At 43.2% G+C, this 14,894-nt stretch overlaps 1 protein-coding gene across 2 annotated transcripts in view; it reads right to left on the reverse strand.

Moving 5' to 3' along the window:
* Window positions 1-14,894, reverse strand: part of ano3 (anoctamin 3) — a 332,479-nt gene that overhangs the window by 212,665 nt on the left and 104,920 nt on the right. The gene's annotated exons all lie outside the window — the stretch shown is intronic.

Here is a 14,894-nt window from a genome sequence, read left to right on the forward strand (position 1 = left end):
CCATTTATGTGTCTGATGAAGAAAACCTAAACATCCCTTCCCTGCTTTTTTAGTGTTCACTATATCAGTAAATTCTTTTCAGCTGCCAAAGAGAGAGATCCTTTTCAGCTACATCATTGGTGAGAAAAATGTGTGTCAGTAAACTGATGACAATGGAATTTTGCATATACCCATCATGTTTTGGTTGTTTCATCTTAACTTTTAGTGTTTTAGTTAAACTAGTTTTCCATCTCTGTAGCTCACTCACTTTACATGTGCCACTTACTATGTGGAAGTAATCTCTATGGGTAAACTCACTATGTTGATTTCCACGATTTTTTTTTAGTTAGGTGCAAAGGCATTGGCTATGAAGTCAATGCATTGTCCCCTCTGAGTTGATGATTATGCTTCCTTTCAAATCATTGTTCTTTGTGGTCACCATGATGCAAATGGCTGCTTCAGTTAATTCAGCTTAAGTGCAGCCATAACATTTAACATATTTTCCCTTAAAGACTTTCCCATGAACACAGTGAAAACTAAAAGATTGGTGGGGATACTGGCATGAAAGCAAGCCCCGCCTTGATTGCCTTCACCTAGGAGCATCAGAGGACTTAGTGTGGAAGTTTGAGAAAGCCTTTTACTAGACACAGAGTTCCCATGACTAGGAATCATACATTACTGGTTACAAATACTCTGGAACTATTTTCGGCCAAATGCATGGAAGCTCTTTGACAATGGGCACATCTACACTCACCATTTAGTGCACAGTGGGCAAATCAGCTCTGCAGTGGCTAAACACAAGGCACCTTAATACAACCTTAAACCTCATTAAGCAAAGTCACAGATTGTTCCAAAATCTCCCCCAGAATCTGGAGCAAACTGCAACTTTGGGCCAGTTCCATGATGGAAATTCCAAAACTATTCACACAGCTATCCCAAGTTTCCTCGAGTGATAAGATGATCAGACAAAGGAGAGGGGAAAGAGTGGCAAAAAAGCTTCTTTTTTTTTTGCAGAATCTCATACCCCTAGTGGCCATCCAGCGGAACTGAACCGGTTTGGCACCACTGGATGGTCAGGACCCCCTCTCACCACTGGAGTGGCTAGAGAATGGCAGTTTAACCATGTCAATCTGGCATTAATACCTTTGGATTGATCCCAGGAAAAGTGGTCAGTATAGATTCAACCACTGTTGCAGTGTAATTGTTCAAGCAGTGGGCCTTCTCTTCCCTCCACACTATCATTTAGCCTTCCCATGTGTTCAGGCAAGCAACTTAATTTAGGCATAAGATGAGGGGGAGGGATTCAGATATATCACACTGCGTTCAAAGAAAATAGGTTTGCAAGGCCAGACAGGTTATTTTCACCTCCTACCACATGCAAGTTTGCAGTGCGCAAGAATTTGTCTTTTATTTCAGGGTTGGTCATCGAAGGGCTATGTATACATTATATTTAATTATGGTATTTAAAATATTGTTAATTCAGACTCCATGCTATCAGGACAGTATTGAACTAACAGAATAATAAAACATTCCTTAATGCAACAAGAAATCATAAACACATCACAATAAATGCAGCAATAAAAATGAAACAGCAGAGCAACTTAAACAAACCAGTGTGTTAGTTTGAAGTGCTGTATGAGTAAACTATAATCAGGAATAACAAAATATAGTGATTCTCTCAATAAGCATCTTATGTTTTTGGTAAACAGTGTACTTTTCTTGAAAAGTCGGCAGCTGGGTAGAGGGCGGATTGAAGACTCATAGAGGGGAGAGATGGCCTAGATCCCAAAGTTTAAAATTGTGGTACTGAGAATAGAGATGGAATTTTCCATTATTCTTTTTGTACTGAGTACCCATATGGGCAAAAATATTTCATCAACCCTCCTTCAAGACTGTTTAAAATACTGTTGTAAATAATTACATTGAATAAGATATAGGCCCATGATATCATTGTTCTTTTCTCTTTGAGCCAGTGAACATCTAAAGCTACCATTGTATATCCCATCTTGCTTCTAAGATGGCATTCCTCAAGCATAATAAAGAAATCCCTGCATTTTGAATTTTGGATTATGTTGGATTCTGCAAAAATAAGTGAGTGTTAACTTGGTGACAAAATGATATTAGCAGAACTAGGTTAACAAGTTTAAGTGAAATAAACAGTTCAGATGCAAGTGCTATCACTGATTAGGTTATTTGCCAATTATATACTAACAAGCTTCTCCTGACAAAGTAACTCAAAGAAAATCTTCCCATTTTAAAACACTCTTGCTATACTTTCATCTTGAAATTGTGATATCCATGAAAAAAAAATTGGAATAAAAATGTCTCTTTGTATTTTTGGTTTTCTGAAAGATGTGGTGTTGTTTCCAAACACACTGAGAGTTTTGAACTAGTTTGCACCATTTCTCCCTTCAAATGCAATGATTCTTTAAGATTGCCCTTGTTCCATCTTCCATGTGAAAGACCTTTCAGATATGCAGGAATACACAATTACAGCACTCCCAAAATATACCTTGCCAGCCTCCAATGAAGGAGGGGTTATCATCCAAGGCAACCAATTCCACTGTTGAGCAGTTTTTACAGAAAATAAATTCTTTCTAATATTTAGGTGGAATTTATTTTTCTGTTTTAAATAAATTAATTCCCACTTTAGTCTGTGGCATAGCAAAAAAATTAGCTGGCTTTGTCTTTTGTATGGTATTCTTTCAGATATTTAAATATCATGCCATCTCTTCTGCAAGCTAAATATACCTGGCTTCCTAATTCTTCACAGAATCATAGAGTTGTAAAAAACCATAAAGGGCAGCCAGTCAAACCCCCTTCCATGCAGGAAGACACAATCAAAGCACTCCTGACAGATGGCCATCTAGCCATCTTACAACTCCCAGAAATCCCAGCCAGTTTACCAGCTTTTAGGATTTCTGGGAGTTGAAAACCAAAACATCTGGGGACCCACAGGTTGAGAACCACTGATCTAGTCTTTGTTTAAAAACCTCCAAAGAAGGAGAATCCATTACATTCCTAAGCAGCATATTCCACTGTTAAACAACTGTTACCATCAGAAAGTTCTTCCTAATGTTCAGATGGAATATTTTTTCCTGAAATTTGAATCCACTGAATCCACAACATCACAATGTTACTCTGTCCAACAAATTCCTCACTGTCCCAAATTCTTTGTTTGCCTTGCAGACAATTTTATGATCCAGAAGATAGAAGAGGCAAGGACAGAATCGGCTACTGTAGATCTCATCCTAACAACTGTGGAGGACCTGATCAACCAAAGTGGTCGGATCCTTAGGGGCAAGTGACCATGTGCTTCTGCAGTTCGCCATACAAAAGAAGGCTGAAACTAAAACAAGTCAAACATGCATTCTGGACTTTAAGAGAGCTGACTTCCAAAAAATGAAGGAAATACTGAGCAGCATTCCATGGATGCCAATATTAAAAGAAAAGGGAGTTAAGGATGGATGGGAGTTTTTTAAAAAGTGAAATACTCAAGGTGCAAATGCAAACAGTGCCAACAAAGAAAAAAATAAGGCAAATGTGAAGAAGCCAGAATGGATGTCCAAAGAACTTCTACCCGGGCTAAGACTCAAAAGAGATATGCACAAGAAGTGGAGAAGGGGAGAAATCACCAAAGAAGAATTCAAACGAATAGCCAAGTCTTGTAGGGAAAAGTTTTGCAAGGCTAAAGCGCTAAATGAGCTCATGCTTGCAAGGGACATTTAAAACAACAAAAAAGGCTTTTTGCTTACGTTGGTAGAAAAAGGAAGAACAAGGAAGTGATAGGGCCTCTGTGAGGAGAAAATGAAGTGATGGTGACAGGGGATAGGAAAAAGGCAGAACTACTTAATACTTTCTTTGCCTCAGTCTTCTCAACCTCAGCAACCTCATCCTCAACCTCAGCAACATGAAGTGGAGGAAGGATTAGGGGAAATCCATCCCCAAATAAGGAAACAAGTCATTCAGCAATATCTGGCTGCTCTAAACAAATTCAAGTCCCCAGGGCCAGATCAACTACATCCAAGAGTATTGAAGGAACTAGCGGAAGTTATTTCAGAACCACTGGCAATCATCTTTGAGAGTTCTTGGAGAAAGGGGAAAATCCCAGCAGATTGGAGGAGGGCAAATGTGGTCTTAAAGAAGAGAAAAAAGTTCGACCTCAACAATTACCGTCCGGTCAGCCTCACGTCGATACTAGGTAAGATTCTGGAAAAGATTGTTAAGGAAGTGGTCTGAAAACACTTAGAAACAAATGCGGTCATTGCTAATAGTCAACACGAATTTATCAAAAACAAATCATGCCAGACGAATCTGATCTCTTTTTTCGATAGAGTTACAAGCTGGGTCGATACAATGAACGCTATGGATGTAGCATACCTGGATTTCAATAAGGCCTTCAACAAGGTCCCCCATGATCTTCTGGCAAACAAACTAGTCAAATGTGGGCTAGACAAAACTACGGTTAGGTGGCTCTGTAATTGGATAAGCGAACAAACCCAGAGGGTGCTCACCAATGCGTCTTCTTCATCTTGGAAAGAAGTGACAAGTGGAGTGCTGCAAGGTTCCGTCCTGGGCCCAGTTCTGTTCAAAATCTTTATTAACGACTTAGATGAAGGTTTAAAAGACATGATCATCAAGTTTGCAGACAACATCAAACTGGGAGGGATAGCTAATACTCCAGAAGACAGGAGCAGCATTCAAAATGATCTTAACAGACTAGAGAGATGGGCTGAAACTAACAAAATGAAGTTTGACAGGGACAAATGCAAGATACTTCACTTCGGCAGAAAAAAATGGAATGCAAAGATACAGAATGGGGGATGCCTGTCTTGACAGCAGTGCATGTGAAAAAGACCTTGGAGTCCCCATGGACAACAAGTTAAATATGAGCCTACAATGTCATGTGGCAACTAAAAAAGCCAATGGAATTCTGGCCTGCATAAGTAGGGGTATAGCGTCTAGATCCAGGGAAGTCATGCTACCCCTCTATTCCGCCTTGGTCAGACCACACCTGGAATACTGTGTCCAATTCTGGGCACCGCAATTGAAGGGCGATGTTGACAAGCTGGAATGTGTCCAGAGGAGGGCAACTAAAATGATCAAGGGTCTGGAGAACAAGCCCTATGAAGAGCAGCTTAAAGAGCTGGCCATGTTTAGCCTGCAGAAGAGAAGGCTGAGAAGTGACATGATAACCATGTATAAATATGTGAGGGGAAGTCATAGGGAGGAGAGTGAAAGCTTGTTTTCTGCTGCCCTGGAGACTAGGACACGGAACAATGGCTTCAAACTACAGGGAAGGAGATTCCACCGGAACATTAGGAAGAACTTCCTCACTGTGAGAGTTGTTTGGCAATGGAACTCTCTGCCCTAGATGTGGTGGAGGCTCCTTATTTGGAGGCTTTTATGCAGAGGCTGGATGGACATCTGTTGGGGGTGCTTTGAATGCGATTTCCTGCTTTTTGGCAGGGGATTGGACTGGATGGCCCATGAGGTCTCTTCCAACTCTATTATTCTATGAAAGTTTACTGATCTGTTTTGGTGATAGTCATTGGACAGCACCTATGAGATCCCAAAAAATCAGGCAAACAATGTAAAATATTTTTGTTTATCTTGAATTAGAAGGATCCTTTGCAAATAAGAAATGTCAGCTAATGGAGATAAGTGAATTAGGAACAAGACTTGTAAGAAAAGTGGATTATATTAGGGCACTCATGCAAAGCAAAGCTTTTTCAAATATTTCCTCACTATTCAGGCTTATATCTGTCTGGAGAAGGCATTTCTGTAACAGTTAACTGAAAAGGAATCATATGCTGAAAAGAATGTCATTGCACCAGGTAGGCCTGGTGGAAGCGGCGGACTAAGTCGGGGGCGTGGACTGTGGAAGCATCTTCCCAGGAGCGTTCTTCCGGGCCAAAACCCACCCAGTCAATGAGATACTGAAGGCGGCGGCGATGAAAGCGAGAATCCAAAATGTCCTGAACCTCGAATTCCTCCTCTCCCTCCACTAAAACAGGGGCGGGGGGCGGTCGACTCACGTCGGGGCGTACACCATCCGCCGGAAGGAGCAGGGAACGATGGAACACCGGATGAATGCACATGGAGCGCGGAAGTTGGAGTTTGAAAGTCACGGGGTTAAGTTGTGCCGCCACTGGGTAGGGACCAATGAAACGGGCATCTAACTTCCGGCAAGGGCGCTGGGAGGGTAGAAAGCGAGTGGACAACCAAACCCAATCTCCTACCTTGATCTCGGGGCCAGGCTGGCGATGGCTGTCAGCGTGACGTTTGTAGTCCTCTTTGGCTTGATCAAGTTGCTGGTGCAAGAGTTCTTGCACCGCTGTGAGTTCCTGTAGCCAATCTTCTGCTGCAGGGACTTCTGAGGTCTCCACGACAGAAGGAAAGAAATGGGGATGAAAACCGTAGCTTGCAAAAAACGGGGCTTCTTTAGTTGAATTCTGGACACCATTGTTGTATGCAAACTCTGAAAGAGGTAATAGGGATGCCCAATTGTCCTGTTGGTAGTTTACGTAACAGCGAAGATATTGTTCCAAAGTGGCATTGGTGCGCTCAGTTTGTCCATCCGTTTGAGGATGGTGAGCTGAGGATAAACGGGAGTCTATGCCCAATAGTTTTTCCAGGGCTTTCCAAAAGTAAGAGGTGAATTGAGATCCACGGTCAGTGACCAAACTCTTGGGCAGTCCATGTAGTTGGAATACATGCTGAAGAAATAAGTCTGCGGTCTCCTTGGCCGTGGGAAGGCCATCGCAGGGGATGAAATGGGCCATCTTGGTGAAAAGATCCACCACTACTAGAATCGTAGTGAATCCAAGGGATGGTGGTAGGTCAGTGATAAAATCCGCGGAAATTATCTCCCATGGGCGAGAAGGTGTGGGAAGGGGATGCAATAGCCCTGTTGGCTTCTCTCTTCGGTTCTTGGAACGCTGGCATACAGGGCAGGTGCTGACATAGTTTTCCACATCCTTGCGAATCTTGGGCCACCAGAAATCTCGCAGGATCAAGTGCATGGTTTTAAATAGCCCAAAATGCCCGGCAGGCTTGCTGTCATGGCACAAACGAAGTGCCTTTTCTCTGCCGGGCCTGGAGGGATATAAACATGATTTCTGTAGCATAGTAGTCCGTTCTTAAGTGAGAATGGGAAACGTAGTCCTTGTTCTTGGGCCCAGGCATCTGTCTGTTGGCTGGCCCTAATCTCCTGAGTGAGAAGGGAATCTGTGGTTGGGGATTTTGGGTTAGGTGGAGCTGGCTCAATTGAAGTGGAATTGGTATTTCCCACTGTGAGCGTGGCAAAGTTCTCGGGTTGCAGCAATTGGGATTCTGAGGTATCTTTACGCCCTGCTGCATACTCTGGTTTCCGTGATAGGGCATCTGCTTGCTTGGTCTGGGCAGGAGTCACATAGTGGATCCGGAAGTCAAAACGTTCAAAGAACAAAGCCCAGCGTTGTTGCCTTTGGTTTAGCTTCCGTGCAGTCCTTAGGTGCTCCAGATTTCGATGGTCAGTATGAACTTCAATGGGGAATTTGGCCCCCTCTAACCAATGTCTCCAATTTTCAAAGGCTGTTTTTATGGCTAAGAGCTCCTTTTCCCAAATGGTGTAATTTCTTTCCGGGGCTGTTAGTTGGCGTGAGTAATAGGCACATGGATGGAGATGTTCTCCCACTGGTTGCATCAGCACAGCCCCCACTGCCACATCAGAGGCATCCGCCTGAACAATGAAAGGGGTTTTAGGATCAGGGTGCTGTAGAATTGGCTGGGTCGTGAATAATCGCTTTAGCTGCTGGAAGCCTTTCTCAGCTTGTTCTGTCCAGCGGAAAGGCTGTTTTCCTCGGATGCAGCTGGTGATTGGATCAGACCAGCAAGCGAAATCTGGGATGAATTTGCGGTAGTAGTTAGCAAACCCCAAGAAGCGCTGCACTTCCTTTTTGTTAGTTGGCACCCGCCATTCCAACACGGCCGAAACTTTTGCCGGGTCCATGGATAGCCCTAGAGGCGAGACACGGTATCCCAGGAAGTCTACTTCTTGCAAATCGAAAGCGCATTTTTCTAACTTGACGTATAGTCCATGATCCCGCAACCGTTGTAGCACCATTCTGACGTGCTGATAGTGCTCTGTTTGTGATTTTGAGAACACCAAAAAATCATCCAAATATATAATCAAGAAATGATCTAGGTAGTCCTGGAAAATATCGTTGACAAAATGCTGGAACGTTACGGGGGCTCCAGATAATCCGAAATTCATGACTAATGTTTCGTATAGTCCAAATTTGGTCTGGAAAGCGGTTTTCCATTCATCCCCTTCTCTAATGCGAACCAGATTGTAAGCCTCGCGAAGATCCAGCTTGGTGTAAACCTTGGCCCCCCGGAGTCGGTCCAGTAGGTCCGAAATCAGTGGCAATGGGTAGCGGTTCCGCTTCGTGATGTTGTTCAGTGCTCAATAGTCCACGACCAAGCGTAGGTCCCCCGACTTCTTTTTCACAAACATCACTGGGGAAGCGGCTGGGGATTGAGAGGGTCTAATAAACCCCTTGCGGAGGTTTGTCTCTATAAACTCCCTGAGAGCTTCCTGCTCTGGTTCAGTCAGGAAGTAGAGGTATCCTTGCGGAATTGAGGCCCCCTCCACCAGATCAATGGCACAGTCATAGGGTCTATGTGGGGGTAGTTTCTCGGCTTCCTTTTCATTAAAAACATCCCAAAAATCCGAATACTTCTTGGGCAGAGTGATGATGGGCTCTGTGTCTGTGGCATGGCAGACCTTGGCTACTAGACAATGATTTTGGCAATACTTCGAGGCGAACTGCAGTTCTCTGTTGGACCAGGAGATGTTTGGGTCATGGAGTGTCAACCACGGGATTCCCAAGATCACGGGGAAATGAGGAACCTCAGTAACGAAGAAGGAGATTTCTTCCATGTGCTCTCTTATCCACATTCTGGTGGGCTCGGTCCATTGGCTTACTGGACCTGTCTTCAGGGATCGGCCGTCAATGGCTTGCACCACCCAGGCATTCTTGAAATCATGATATTGTAGTCCCAAGGAGTTAGCATAGTCTCTATCGATGAAATTGTTTGTTGCCCCAGAGTCTATCATGGCATGGATCATGACGGGTCCCTTTTTTACTGACCACAGTGTGACCACCAAGAGAAATAGGACCCCTGTTTGCGGCTCTTGAGTGGAGTTTTTGACCGGGTTGGCGAGCCCTTCTACACCCGGTTGCTGGCTTCCCCCGCCGGCTTCGTCCCAGCCGCCTCGGCAGTCTCCGCTTCCGCGGAGGACGCCGCCGCCAGACGGGCGGGGGGCTTTTTCTTTGCTGGACACTCCCTGGCGAAGTGGCCCCCATTCCCACAGTACCAGCACAGGTTCAAACGTTGGCGGCGGGCCTTTTCTGCAACATCCAGCCTGGGGCGCACATTGCCCAATTGCATCGGCTCCTCCTCACTTCCCATGGGGTTAGTGGCTGGCTGTGGGGGTCTCCAGACTGGACGAGGCTGGACACTGATAGAGGAGGGGGGTTTTGCCCCGGCTCTTCCACTCTGGCCCCGGAGCCACTGTCTCTTGTTGGCGAGCAGGACTTCAGCCCGTAAACAATGGGCGATGAGTCTTTCAAGAGTCTCTGGGGGTTCCACCTTGGAGATTTCTTCCTGCATCTCATGGTTGAGACCCTCACGAAACTGTCCTCTGAGGGCTATATCATTCCAGCCGGTGTTTTGAGCCAACACCCGGAACTCGGCTATGTCCCCCTGGAAGAGGCGTTGGAGTTTGTGGCCAGCCGCCTCTTGGTCATCCTCGATTCCCCAGGTATTTCGGAGATGGGCCAGGAATTGCTGTGCGGTGTTTAAGTACGTGGAACCCGCATCGTACAGCGCCGTCGCCCATGTGGCCGCAGGTCCATCTAGGAGACTGTAAATCAACGCCACCTTGACATCTTCTTGGGGAAACTCAGTGTGGCAGGCTTCTAGGTACGCCATGCACTGGCGACGGAACACATGAACCTTGGAGGCTTCTCCGGAGAACTTGGTTGGTAGTGCTAGGGCAGGGAGTCGGGCTCCGCGATCCTTCAAGCCCCGAATTTCTCCCTCTTGCTCTCGGAGTTTGTCCCGGATCCGGTTAAATTCATCTTGGGAAATGGTGTAACTGGCTGGTGGTGGCTGGGCAGGGGCGCCCGCTCCGGCTCCTGGTGTAACAGACATATTGGCCTTAGGTTGCTTGGTGCTTTGGCGGCGGAGTCAAACTGTCAGACCCGAGGCAGTGGGGCACCAAGAACCATACACGGAGGCCAATTTCTATCTAATATCTTTATTAAGTAAATATATAAAAGTAATAAAAACAAGTGAAGAATATAGTTCAGAAGCAGACCTTTCAAATGAGGTCAAATATAGTCCAAAAATGTATTGTCCAATAAATGATATTAGAGTTCAAAGTTTTAATCCAATAACCGAAACACACACTATTGCCAAGCAATAGTGTGGGGAAATGCCAGAGTCTTAGGAGTCCTAGGCAGCTTGACAACAAGGCTGGATACAATCTTGATTCTTTAAACAAGATCCGTGACTAGGAGCAAGGCAAACAGTGATACTTGAACAAGGTCCGTGGTTAAAAAACAAGGCAAGGCAAATCTTGAATACTTGATCCGGGAAGCAAGGAACTGGGGTTGCGAAGTCCAAACACGATCTTACTCCTGAAGCTGCTCTGTTGACTCCGCAAAGATTCTCCCGTGTCAGGCACCTATATCGGGGTCTCGTTTTCCCGCCAACAACCTCTTTCCCTAGAGAACGGGAAACGAAACCCAACTTTGTCCAGATGCAAGACTCCTTAGAATTTCCCAAGGGAAGCAGGTCTAATCAGCCTGTTGTTTGGCTGCAATCCGTAAACTCCTGCGATTCTGTTCCCTCACTCCTCTGTCTGCAGAATAGGACTGTCTCCTAGGGAACGGGGGCGAGGAATGCCCAAGGTCTGTTTTACTGAGTTCTTGGGTACAAACATCAACATCCGGCAGGTGAAAAGATTCCGGCTCTTGTTGAACCGGCGAAAACCCCATGTTTTCGTCTTCATCTGTCACGATGGCACTAGGAACAGGACTACAAGGCCCATGAGGCATCACATTAGGTCCCTGCCATCTTTGTTTTTGATCATGCCCATTTTTGCCTGAAATTTCCCTCCGATGTTTCTGATTTTCTGAAAGACGTCTCTTGTCCTACCTATACTGTTGTCTTTTTCCAATTCCATGCATTGCTTGTTTAAAAGTAGTTCTTTGTCTCTTCTGGCTAGCCTCTGGAATTGTGCATTTAATTGGGCATATCTCCTCCTATTGCTGTTCCCTTTCGCCTTCCTTCTTTCTTGGGCTACTTCCAGTGTCTCAGCAGACAACCATCTTGCCTTCTTGGTTTTCTTTTTCTTTGGGACGTACTTTGTTGCTGCCTCCTGAACAATGTTGTGGACTTCTGTCCATAGTTCTTCTCTATTTATTAAATCTAGTCCCTGAAATCTATTCTTCACCTCCACTGCATATTCACAAGGAATATTTGTGAGATCATATCTAATTGGTATGTGTATTTTCTCCATTCTCTTTAGTCTGATTCTAAATTTTGCAATAAGAAGTTTGTGATCTGAACTACAGTCAGCTCCAGGTCTTGTTTTCACCGACTGGATGGATGTTTGCCACCTTTGGCTGCAAAGGATGTAGTCAATCTGATTTCGGTGTTGACCATCTGGTGAAGTCTATGTATAAAGCTGTCTTTTAGGTTGTTGGAAGAGAGTGTTTGTTATGCACAGTGAGTTTTCCTGGCAAAATTCTATCAGCTTGTGTCCTGCTTCATTTGGTTGTCCCAGACCATGCTTGCCTGTGTTCCTGTGTCATTTGACTGCCCATCTTAGCATCCCAATCTCCTGTAATGAGAATAATGTCTCTTTTTGGTATGTTATCCAGTAGCTTGTTGTAGCCCATTGCCTCCAAGCTGTCCATCTAGGTAAGACAGTCTACAATAAAGGTCCCAAACTCTCATTGCTGACAGAAACAGCAGGGATGACTCACATAAGAAACCTCAGTGGCCTTCCTGACATCTAAAGGTAAGCCCCCTTCCTGCCCCTAAAAGGTTTGTTGTCTCCTGTCAAAAGCACCATATGAACATGTTGCTTTTAGAAAGAAATATCTGAGCACTTCAAACCCACCATTCCCTTGAGTGTAGGCCACAAAATTGCTTTTCACACTACCATTTTTCCAGCTTTAATGGAACCCTACAAGCAAAACTGGAGAAACTTATGAAACAACTAGCGTAAGTAAGTGTGTGTATGTGTGCGTGTGTGAGTGAGTGTATTAGGCTAGGTGGTTTGTAATAAGTCTATTTTTACCCTCAGGCAGACACAAGTATGAGATTAAAAATGTGATTTCTAGGAAAATCCTATTAAAAGTAGACACATATGTGCCTATAAAAATGATTTAAAGTTTTGTTTTCCCCTCCTTCCCCTACAAATACTGTTTATGAAAATGATATTTAAAGATAACAAACTGGAAATACAAAACTCATAAAAGAAGCATTAAGCCTGATCTTAGTAATGAGATAAATGCAATTCTATCATCTTTGTGATTTTGTTAATCTCATTTCAGACAATAGTCTCACTATTATCCTCCACAGTGTTACATACACTGTTTATGCCTTATACTTAAAAAAAAATCTTAAATTCTGATGACATGTGAAATCTTGGTAAGTAATGATTAAAACTTTGTAATCATAAAACATTTGAATTGGCTGAGGCTATGATGAGTCCCAGCAAAAATATTCACCATATTACTACTACATTCTATCATTAATTCTGTTAAACATGGCATCATACTAACTGTCACATTTTATCTTTCAGAATTTCCTCTCATCTTTCCTGTCACATCTATGTACAATAGGCCTTCCACAGCTATGATTTTCAATGACTTAGGATTGTCACACCACTTATTAGTAAATAATGTCATCAAGAACAGGAACATGGGCATACTGAAGTGTGTGATTTCACATCAACACCATTTAATAACATTACTTCCTGTTGTCTCACTGCTGTTCTTAACTTTTTATTTATTTATTTACTGCATTTATATTTCATCGTCACCCCAAAGGGGACTGAGGGCGGCTAAAAAAACCAGCATATTTAGGGTAAATATATAGGGTAAAAACAACACATATACATTAAAATCAATATTTAAAAGAGATCAGATTAGTCTGAGATAGGTTGTTTTTAAGTAACCCATGCTGGCTCTTAGTAATTGTAATATTACTATGCAGCCTATGTGCTGACTTTTCTGCCTCTCTATGTCCCCTATTAACATTTTATCATTTTCCCTCATAGTGGGCCTAAGCAGAGTCTGGGAGAGCAGTACCCCCAATTACATCTGATGTGGATCAATGGGTCTTGATAATAATATTAATATTATTATTAATAACAATAGTACTCTGGGTAAGATCCAAACATTTTAAAAGTTGGTGGGCTAAAAGGGGTTGAAATGCCCTCCATGTGTGGCGATTTTCACCTCTGTAGCCCAAAAACCGAGTGTGTGTGTGTGTGTGTGTGGGGGGGGGGGTAAGCCTCGGAAGCCATCCCATTGCAGCCAATGATCTGAAAATTTTCATTTTTTCATAAAGCCAGATGAAAATTCGTGTCGTATAGGCTGCCCATTTTTGTTAGCGGGACAAAAATACGAAAATGAGGCAACAGGAATGAAACTACACAAAACGAACAACAATTTGTTTTCTCCCCTGGGGAAGAAGAGTGGTATATAAATTAAATAAATAAATAAATTCTATACAAATGCTCACCTCTAGTATCTATCTCATCAGTTACTGTTATGGCACACTGGAGGGAAAAAAACTATTTGTCTGGCTACCCGGTCGCTATTGGTATACCCTCTAATGTACTTCAGTTCTTAAAATAAAGACTCTTGAGACTGGATAAAGGTAAAGGTTTCCCCTGACGTTAAGTCCAGTCATGTCTGACTCTGGGGGTTGGTGCTCATTTCCATTTCTAAGCCGAAGAGCCGGCGTTGTCCATAGACACCTCCAAGGTCATGTGGCCGGCACGACTGCAAGGAGCGCCGTTAGAGACTGGATAAAGTTAACCAAATTAGTTTACTGAGACAAAGGCAAAGTTAACTTCAGTCAGGATTCTTGAAAGGTGAATCAAAATAATATATTACAGAGATGAGGTTTTTAGATTGAATTTGGTTTCACTAGAAATAAACACTTGCCTTTATTTGTATAATATGGGGTAAAATACTTGGAATATAATTGTGGTAAGTCACTTGGCTATTAATACAATATAGAATCAAGATGGCACAGTACAAAACTATAATGAAGTGCACTATACTATAATGTTTATGAGGTAAAATACTCCAAACTATAATGATACGATACTATTTTGATGGAAAATGCAGGCTATAGTGGTAAATGCTATAGCCTACATTATTGTCTATAAAGTGAAGTAATTGGCTATAATGGTAAGGTACAAACTCTAGTATCTATAAGGTATGTACTGGGCTAATGAGGTAAGGTACAATCTATAATGGTAAAATACTAAACTAATAATGGTAAAATACTCTAAGCTTTAATAACTATATGGTATATCCTCTAGGCTATATGATATGTACTGGCTTTAATATCTATTAGGTAAAGTACATGCTATATGGTATGTACTCTAGGCTTTATAAACTATATGGCATATACACTGAGCTTCAATAACTATTTGGTATGCACTGGCTATAATAACTATGAGGTAAAGTACTTGGCTATTGGTAAATACTCTAGGCCAGGGGTCCTCAAACTTTTAAAGCAGAGGGCCGGTCCACAATCCTTCAGACTGTTGAGGGGCCGAATTATCATTTGGGGGAAAAAACCGAACAAATTCCTATGCACACTGCACATAT

The sequence above is a fragment of the Anolis carolinensis genome, chromosome 1 (assembly GCF_035594765.1).
Source record: "Anolis carolinensis isolate JA03-04 chromosome 1, rAnoCar3.1.pri, whole genome shotgun sequence".
In the NCBI taxonomy this organism is placed as follows: Eukaryota; Metazoa; Chordata; class Lepidosauria; order Squamata; family Dactyloidae; genus Anolis; species Anolis carolinensis.